The 9,574-nt window shown below is 43.2% G+C and overlaps 1 protein-coding gene across 1 annotated transcript in view; it reads left to right on the top strand.

Moving 5' to 3' along the window:
- Positions 1-1,170: 1,170 nt before the first annotated feature.
- Positions 1,171-9,574, top strand: part of LOC115394561 (gamma-aminobutyric acid receptor subunit rho-3-like) — a 30,823-nt gene continuing 22,419 nt past the window's right edge. The window contains exon 1 of the mRNA XM_030099902.1: positions 1,171-1,295. The gene's annotated coding sequence lies outside the window, so the exon portion shown is untranslated. The remainder of the gene's footprint in view (positions 1,296-9,574) is intronic.

Genomic DNA, 9,574 nt, shown 5'->3' with positions numbered 1-9,574 from the left:
GTCCCCGAACGGCACCCTGAAGCCGTCCAGCTCCACCTGGGAGTCCCACGGCGGCGTGGAGACGCTGTCGCCCGAGCGGCTGTCGTAGGACAGGATGTGGGAGGAGTCCTCGCCGTTGGAGAAGCTCCAGCGGAGCGAGGGGCTGCTCAGGTAGGTGGGGGCGCTGCAAGGGATGCTCAGGTCTCGACCATGAGTCCCTTTAATTTCTGCCAGAGAGCAAACGAGAAATGAAGTTCAAAATATACATTTTTGTAATTTAAAGAAACAAAGAAATTTAATTTCTGTGCTCATTAGAATGAAAACAGCAAATCTTACAGCGATTTCTTCAGAAATCGAAAGCATGATTTAGATTTTTCTTTTAGGGACATTTAGGAAAAAAGCGGGGGGAAATAATGTGAATACCTGCAATTATAATAGTCTAAGTGGAAAAGAAACATTTTTTTATAAACACAACAAAGATTTGACTTATTTTTCCAAGAAGTGACTCTTAATAAACCTAGAGTTATTGTTATGGTTTTTAATCTGGCAGTGGTTGCAGATTACCTGTTAGATGGATAGATTCATTTACTCAGTTTAATAGCGTTTATATAGTAAAAGTTATTTTTTTATGTATTTTCATTCAGTTTGTTACATTTTAGAAAACTGCATTTTAACGGATCTGGAATGTGCTTTTAAGCCTTTGTGATATTCTATAAAAGCTTTAACAGTTTCTAAGTGTTATTGATTCCAGTTTAGATCTTTTCTCAGTGGACGTTTTTACAAATCTAATTTTCTCTAATTCCACGTGCCCTCTTAACAGTTCTAGTGTCTTATTGATCCCGACTTGGCAGATCAGAGTAAGTTTTTCCTGGTCTTAGTTTTAATGTTTCGTTTTGAAATTTTCCATTTATTATAAACTTGAAAAACTGTGACGTTTTCATTACATTTCAGCTGAATAAGAGAGGCTCAAACTTCAGATCTGCGTCAGTTTTTTTGGCTGAGAGATGCTTCTCATCTCTCCAGGGTTCTGATACCTCTCTCCCTGAGCGACGCCGTCCAGGCCTGACTTCCGTACGAAGTGGTGACTTTGCAGATGTAGATGAGGTCGGGCCGGCCCTCCAGCGTCTTGAGGCGGCTGTCCACCGTGTAGAGCCCCGCCTTGTCGGCCAGCATGCGCGTGACCGGCCTGAGGCTCTCGAACGTGGGCGGCTCGGTGGTCCAGGTCACGCGGGGAGCCGGGAAGACGTCCCGGACCGTGCACTTCATCTCCTCATATCCGCTCAGCCTGGAGAGCTCCAGAAACAGGCCCCGGATAGGTGCTGCGCACACACACAAACACACACACACACACGCATATTACCCAGAAGTCCCTTATGATAGACTGCAAATGTCAGTGACTAATATAGCCTGCTGTTCACTCATATCATTCCCATGCAGATAACATGAGAGCTTTGCCATTTTGTGGTGATTTTTTTATTCAAAGCTCTCACTGCTGCTTCAAATGTAGTTTTTCCACAAGGAAAAACTGAAAAAAAATTGCTTTTTTAAACAAGTAGGAGAAAAACATACACTGGAAAACAAAGATGACCAATTAGCCGTTACATTAAGACCGCCTGCCATTTGTTGGACAGCTCTTCTTTTCGTATTAATGAATGAATGAAAGACTTCTGCTGAAACTACAAAACTGTTTAAGAAAACAAATATAAAATACAGTCAACTAAAGAGAGAAGAAGAAATACAATATGTAGCAGTGGATCAAATATCAAATATACACAACTATAAAGTGAAAAAGAAGTCTGCTTATATGTTAAATTATGAATGAAATCTATGTATGAGTTAAAATATCCTTTCAGATTTTCTCTACCTGGCAGCGCCAGCATTTCACCTCTGTGGGTTAATCATTGACTTCTGAAGGAGTGCTGTGGTTTCTGCATCAATGGGTTATCAGCAGATCCTTTAGCTCCTGGAAATTCTGAGGTTGGGCCTCTATTGATTAGGGATTATTTTTCCAGCACGTCATACAGATGCCCGATTGGGTCTCAAGTCAGGAAATAGCTTTTGTTTCCTGGTGCATCGTTGAGTATTGTTTCCATGAAAGTTTGTTCACAGTGTGTAAGGTTGATGAGATACCGATGAGCATCCAAATAAGTCACAAAAGCTCCCATCCAGTCTTTGTCAAACCGGCTCAAATCGTCTCGTTCGCTGTGTGATCGTCAGCTCACCTTCCACCTTGACAATGACCTTGGCGCGATGCTCTCCCATCGAGGTTTGCACGTGACACCTGTAGGTGCCTCTGTCCTTCAGCGCGCTCCTCCTCAGGACGAGGGTGGCGTTGCCGCGGGCGATCAGGTGCGGGGAGACGGAGGCGCGTCCGGCGAGCTGCTCCAGCTTGAAGCGCTCCTCGCTGTCGCCATCCTCGCCGTCTTCGTCCTCCTCCTCCTCGTCGCCGCGCTGAAACTTGTAGATCTCCACGTCCTGCCTGAACCACTGGACGGTCTCCTGGGCGCCGGGCTGGAAGCTGCAGGGCAGCACACACTCCTCCGACACGGCGCAGGTCACGGTGACGTCTGAGAGACAGCCGGGGAGGGAGGTGGGTTAGCAGGAGGTTCCTGTACTTCTAAAGAGGGAAAATGGCTTAAAAATGATGAATTTTTTAATCAAATGCGGGTCTCCTTTGAGAAACCAGACTGATTTCTCCACTTAATTTTTGGGATTTCCCCCTTTTTCATCACTGGTTTCGCATCAGAAGTTGCAGCACGTTCAGGGTGGAGCTGCGTTATTCATCTTTATCTCATCGGACTTACACAGAACTGGAAATTCATTCAAGATTGCAGAAATCACAGAGTTGAAAAATGAACAGCTGCCCTGTGACGATATGACGTGAGCAATAACCGATCCAGGCTTGCGAGAGCTGAGTCACGCGGCTTTACTCTTCACCTTTACAACATTTATCACTGTCGAGTTTCCTGGTAGAATTACACTGGAGCCACGAAACTGGTTGAGTTAAAACTTACAGTGAAGTCAAACACAGATGGGTATCAAACAAGGAAAAGCAAGAGGCTTTCAATGGAAATCCCGAGTTTTCACTAGATTAAAGGAAGTGTCTCATGTGAACACAAATAATGTGAAAGAACAGTGCATGCCGGTAATGTAACATTGTTGCATGACGCTTCCTGCATGCTGTTTCCAGATAAATGTCCTCGACAAGGCTCAGCATGCTGCCCTCAGATTTTTAACTCTTTTCCTTATCAGACTCTCAACAAGGAGAAAGATTTTTCCTGTTTTAATTTTAAGAAGAAACACAAAAAGCTCAATTAGTCAATTTTCATTTTCCAATCCATTTTCGATACCTCTGCGTCCAGCTGGGTCATGCGGGCGTATCACAAGCATCAATCATGGGATTGATCCACTGAAGAAATTATTCATGCATAAAACCTGCACTTCTGTCTGATCTCTTTAATCTTGGAGGCACATTGTGAGTTGAGAAACTATTTCGAGGCTTTAAAGCTAAGCTGAGCTGATTTCACTGCTTTTGGTTGTAATCATGAGGCAATAAACTCATATATTGAAGCGTTTCTGGGGAGATCTGGTGCCTTAACGATGGTTTTACTGAAGCATCCTGGCTCCTGTGCTGTCTGCTTTTGGTAGTTTGTGCATCAGACTGTCGGTATAGACAGCGAAGTAGTGCCAACAGAATGCTGCTGAAAACAGGCAGGGCTCATCCTCAGCTGAGGTCTTTGACATGTGTTCCCCTCACACTCCGTTCCTGTTCCAGGCATTTCAGGAAGAGTTTATAGTCGTCCGCAGGTCTGAAACTGATTACCTCGTATTCAGCAGACTGCAGCTGGAACTGTGCTTTTCTACTTTCCTCTACCTCGGAGATAACCTCTCCGACTCAGCAGTTCTCATCATCAAAAAAAAAACTGCAGCATTTGTTTGTCTGCAGCTAAAACTTCATATTTTTATTCGGCCTACCACAAGCACACGTGTGAGCTCAGCCTCGGCCGTCAGAAACGTGCCTCGGGACACAACTCCGTCAGACGTTCAGAACCGTCTGGTCTGGAATTCACACGCCTCGGCGGCCGCAGGTAGATCCTTCAGCAGGGTGAGTCAGGACGGCCGTTAGAGGACATCGCAGTCTAAACTGGAATCAGACCTCTGTGCCAAAGTGTGTGTGGCTTTCAGATGTGTGTGTTTGTAGTCATGCGCGACGGTGAACTGGTCCGGCCAGTGCTGAATGGCTGAGGGGATTAATAGAGACTTTTTTTCACTTGGATGCTCTTCGCAGCGCAGTCCCTCCGCCCTCCCAGCTGACGGTGTTATGACGGGTTCAGTCGCCTCACACACACACACTCACACACTCACTTTTCCTGTAAATGGCAGCGGCTCTGACGGGATCCTGACTCACACCTGCCAGCCGAGGCGCCGGGATCGGTCTTTCCCCGTCTCACACAGATGTGGCATTCGGTGCAGTGAAGCAGAGCAGACACATTTTCTTTGATGTGTGTGACAAAGTGCGCAGCTCCGATCGCACACATGACTTTATCTGATCACGGCAACACCCGGCCAGGCGTAGCCAGGTAGCAGAACAGATGAGGAAGCAGATAAATAAACATGACACATTCAGTGTATCTGAGCCGTGAGTGGAATACGTCAAGACTGGGGCAAAAAGAAAAAAACGGCTAAACCTAATCACCCAGAATCCATTTGGACTCAGTGACAGCTGTAAATTTGAATGTTGTAATTTAGAAATTAACACATATGATTGTCTTTAACTTTAATAATTCAGATCATGACTCTATATAACATTTGCAAACCGATTCAGACTTGAGACATGAGTAGACTTTGTCTCTCTCTCACTCTGTTTAACACTGACTTCAAACATGATAAAATCTGATGATATAAACAATCTGGTGATATAAACACTTGACCCATTTGTTGAAGTGGAGCAATTGATCGATGAGCACATTAATGGAAACACCATGAATATGTTTGATCACTATGCATCAGCCACTAACTCAACCTTGAACTGACTTGGCGATATAACAGAATAGCAGCCAGGAGCTGAACCCAGAGGTTAGTTTCTGTAGAAGTTGTTTGTTTGATTTGTTCTTCTTGGACGTGCACCTCGGCTCTCGTTAGATTTGTTTTCCAGCGACTGTTTCTGTACACAAATAATGCACTTTGCATGAGGAAAAAGAAATTATTTACTTTGGAGAATTACGTGCTTCTATTAGTATTTAATAAAAAATAACATGCATGTGCAGTAGCAGCATTTTGGAAAAGTTGAAGTCAGAGCTTTTTCAAAAATTAGAAGTTTCTCCTATTTCCACGAAGACGGGAGTTGGAGCATTTTCAGAAAGTTGCGCTTTCTTTGACTCGGAGCACCATTGTAAGAACGGACATCTCATGAAAAAGTTTTCACGTAAACGGAGCCTAAGATGAGGAGAAGCGTGTTATCAGAGACACTCGACTCCTGTTGATGTGTGATTCATTCCCATGGAAGACTCTAGATGTGGCTGCCGTCGTTTGGAGAATAGTCGGAGATCAGTCGGAGACTAAACTGTTCTGCAGAAGCTTTAAAGCAGCAGCGATTGTAAAGTTACTTTCCTCTGAATGCTAGCGACGTTGAAACCGCTGTCAGACTTTGACAGGATGTCAGAATTTCTCCTCAAAGCTCGGAGAAAAGAGTGAAAGCTCAGTGGTAGGTCTTTAGGAGGGTTTCTCATCTACAAACGTTTTTTTTTTTTTTTTCCTCCGCTTATTACCTTCAGAAACACGGGGAGGTGTAATCTTCCAGGGAGCAAAACACAGGACTCGCTTTGTGTTTTTAGGCATCATCCTCTATTCACCAGTAACTGCAGCCCAACCTGCTATTTACAGCTACTTTACACCAAATTACGCTGTTATGGTAAACACGCACGCACACAGAGTGGAATCTACATGTTCCCCCTGTGCATGCATGTGTGTGGGTTTTCTCAATGGTCAAATGAAATCAACAAAATGTGCATCTTGCTGCAGCACCAATCCCTCACAACTCTCGATGCTACTGCAGAAAATCGTCGTCGAGTAGCTACGCTGCAAATATAGTACATTTTTTTCTGTCTTCATATCTCTAGAAAACCTGTGAAGTGAAGCAACAAAGTACAAAAGTAACAATTTCCACATTGAGTCCAGCTGCAGAGCAGCGACCGATCACCATCTGCTCAGAATGTAATGAATCGGCATCACTTCAGAAGTGAAAATTTCATTCATTAAAATGAATTTTAGTTGCTGAATACAGTCACGGCATTGTGAGATCAACACCTCCGTAAAGCCAGCTGTCCTTTCACTCCATTGCCTGGATCAGCATGACCTCCAAAAGCACAAAGAGGCAAGCAGGGGCCTAAATGTCAGAAGTTTAAATAAAGATGGTTCCACCTGTCACTCCGCAGCCAGGTTCCCATCATTTGAATCATCATTTATTAATAGCAGCCGTTTCCAAATGGATCAGATGTTGTCCTTCAAATTATGTGAAAATGTCAACAATTCCCCCCAGGGGGGCTTCTGACTGGCAGTTTACTCTGCTGAAGACAAAACCAGATGCTTTTACCAGGGACTGTTTTTCATCCGGTTTCCCAGTAAACCATCATACAAAGTCATCTGCCTTTAAAGGAATTGCTGCGATAAGAGCACAATATCCAAAAAATCCTCTCACGATCTCTCTGATACAAGAATGCATTGTGATTGATATATTTTCGTCATACTGATGATCCCATGTGGACGAGGATGGATGGATGAATTATAGAATAAACTGAGCCAAGGACTTGTTGGGTTTTAGTGAAGAAAATACTGAAAATACTTTCTGCTTTAAGCTGTAATTCTGTAAGTTCTCAGTTTCTTAATGTCAGACAGCATCACTGCAGTGTATTCCTGTAGCCACGGTTCTGCGGGATAATAGCACCTGTTACTTTAATTGCCTTTTCAGGAGATATCAAAAGCTGAATAGAGAATACCTGTTTCCTTAACAGTGAGCTAGTGTTAATGAGTGGATGGACAAAGAGTCGCAAGAGATCAGCACAGACTAAAGAGCGCTGGAAAATGACTGCTCCGGAGGTATAAACTGTGATTTTAGTAACAAGCTGCTCAACCACTAATCACAAGTTCGGGGATTCAAGAAATGGGCCGTCAAAGAGCATTCTAGTCCCATTATGCTTCAAAGAGTGTAGGAAAACACACAGCCACCACGCAGCCTCCCAAAAAAAAAAAGTGTTTACACACACTATTTAGACGCGCTTTATTCTTTTAGGCTCCTGGCATCACGTGGCATTGCCTTGAAGATGGCCTCAGCTTCAGTACTTTCAAATAAATGGGTTGAATATTTCAGGAATGTGAAGATTCAGCCATGAAGCGTGTGCTTGTTGTGTTGAAAAGAAGCTTACACTTGCATCATGAAGCTCGTCATGGTTTTGAATTGATATAAGAGGAAAAATTCAAGCATAACGCCCCCAGTAGACATCACACACACCCATCAATCAACGTAACAGTTCACCCACCTGAAATGCAGCCTTGCAGGAGACTTTAGAAATTTACCCCTGGTGCTTTTTGTTCCGTCCTGTTTTTCGTCGTGACCCAGATTTGACAAGTGCTGCTGAACACTGGGACTGAAAGGTGAGCCCTTTTGTCTGACTGCGGGATCAGCCTTTCACACGCTCACCCCTGCACTCTTTCTCGACCCCGTTTACTGCCCGGACCATTCAAATATGGGCAAAACTCCGCCGATATGAGCTGTTAATCACACGCTGTCTCAGCTGTCAGGAATGACGTGCAGCTTCTTTTTTTTTTATATTCACTCTCTGTGACTGAATGGATTTTCCGTCCTGAGGGCACGTCTGACGTCACAGTTTTACTAAAAACTTCCATCCGACTAATATGGAACAGCTCTTGATCACAAGAAGGGGACTCCTGCGGCAGTAACTCTTCAACATGCTTCAAAGATTCAGTAGAGCAGCTGGTGTAAAGGATTGAAGTTTCTCTGTTTTATCATTTCCAGGTGTGGTTTGATGAGTCCAGGTGTATTAAAGAGCCTCAAGTGTAGTTTTAGTGGTCTTCTTTAAAGAATTCACATAAGATCTGGACATGCTGAAGGGATTTGAGTATATCAGAGTGAACAGGGGATGACTAAAGTCCAATCGGGTGAACAGGAAGAACATATTTGTGGATTAAAGTCATGGAGAGTCAGCATCACCTCTGCTGGAGGCTCAGTCGATTTGCACCTTCTTTTCAAACCCGTTTAAAACAGACGCAGCCATGAACAGCAAAACTGTTTCCAGACCCAGTAAATCTCATTGTGCATTATTTGAAATAAACTCGCACAAATATTTTATACAATCTGGGAAAAAAACCTGATCGTCCATATTTATGAAAGTACAAATATACCAGCTCAGTAATGTGTGCTGTTTTGTGCATCGTCAGTGTGTCCTGTGAGCACTTGTGTCCATTTTTAAACATGCAAAGCTTCAGCAGATCAGGACCAATGTAGTTTAAACTGTCATAAAGCTGTGTCCTTATTTTTCAAGAGTCCAGCTCAATTTAAAGAGTCTCTAAGAATGAAACGTCTACTTTCAGTACTCCAGGTCTGGATTAAGTCCAATAAATCCCAGGTCTTATTTAAAGATTCTGGGGTTTCCGTAAGATTCAGCTGAGTTTTAAAGATTCCTGGTGAAGTTTAAAATATTTTGAGAGTATTGGTCTGGCTTATGTTTTCTTTGTCTGATATGGAGAAGTTAGGCCTGTTTTAGAATCTGGTGGTGATATCATGTGGAAAAAATAAAGAAATAAATACAGATCTGCTTTTCAAAGTAAGATACGCACATTAAAGAGTGAAGGTCAGGATTTTAGAGCCCAAAAATTGTAGGTGTGGTTGCAGAGACCTGGTCAGGTCTATAAAATCCAGGTGTTGTTTAAAGGGATGAAGTTAGAAAAGATCTGAGGTCTTTTTTTCTTAAGCGTCTGGATCTGCCTGAAAGAGTTCTGTATGTTTGAAGAGCCGTGGCCAGGTGTGAAACACTTCAAACTTGACTGAGACCGTTCAGACTCTTTAAACCTTGACCCAGAAAATTTAAACTACATCCAGACTCTTCAACTCTCAACTCAGTCTCTTTAAATGAGATGCAGACTTCTTAAACTCGACCCAGATTCTTTAAACTCGATGGGAACTCCTGCAAAATTAGACTAGAGCTCTCTCGGCTCCAGCCAAACTTTTCAAAAAAGACCCAAACTAGATCCAGACTCTTTCAACTGTGACACTTTCTAAAATAGACCTTAAAAATAAATTCAACAAATAACCTGAACATTTAAACCACACCTGCTCCTTTTAAAACAAACTGGGACGATTTTAGTTTCTAAAAATCATAGACTGTTTTCTTTCTTCTTGTTTTTTTTTTTAAAAGTTCACTTCAATAGACTGGATCTGGGGAGTGGATCAGGTTCTTCTTCTTCTTCTTCTTCTCCTATAAACACCCAGCCTTTCAGTCTTTTAATCCGGGATCAGTTGAGGTAGCGCCGGACAAAGAGTCGTTTGTGTCTTACCTGGCGTTTTGTCCTGCGTGCTGGA

This window comes from Salarias fasciatus, chromosome 9, assembly GCF_902148845.1.
Source record: "Salarias fasciatus chromosome 9, fSalaFa1.1, whole genome shotgun sequence".
NCBI classification, from domain to species: domain Eukaryota; kingdom Metazoa; phylum Chordata; class Actinopteri; order Blenniiformes; family Blenniidae; genus Salarias; species Salarias fasciatus.
This window is presented reverse-complemented; position numbering and strand designations above follow the sequence as displayed.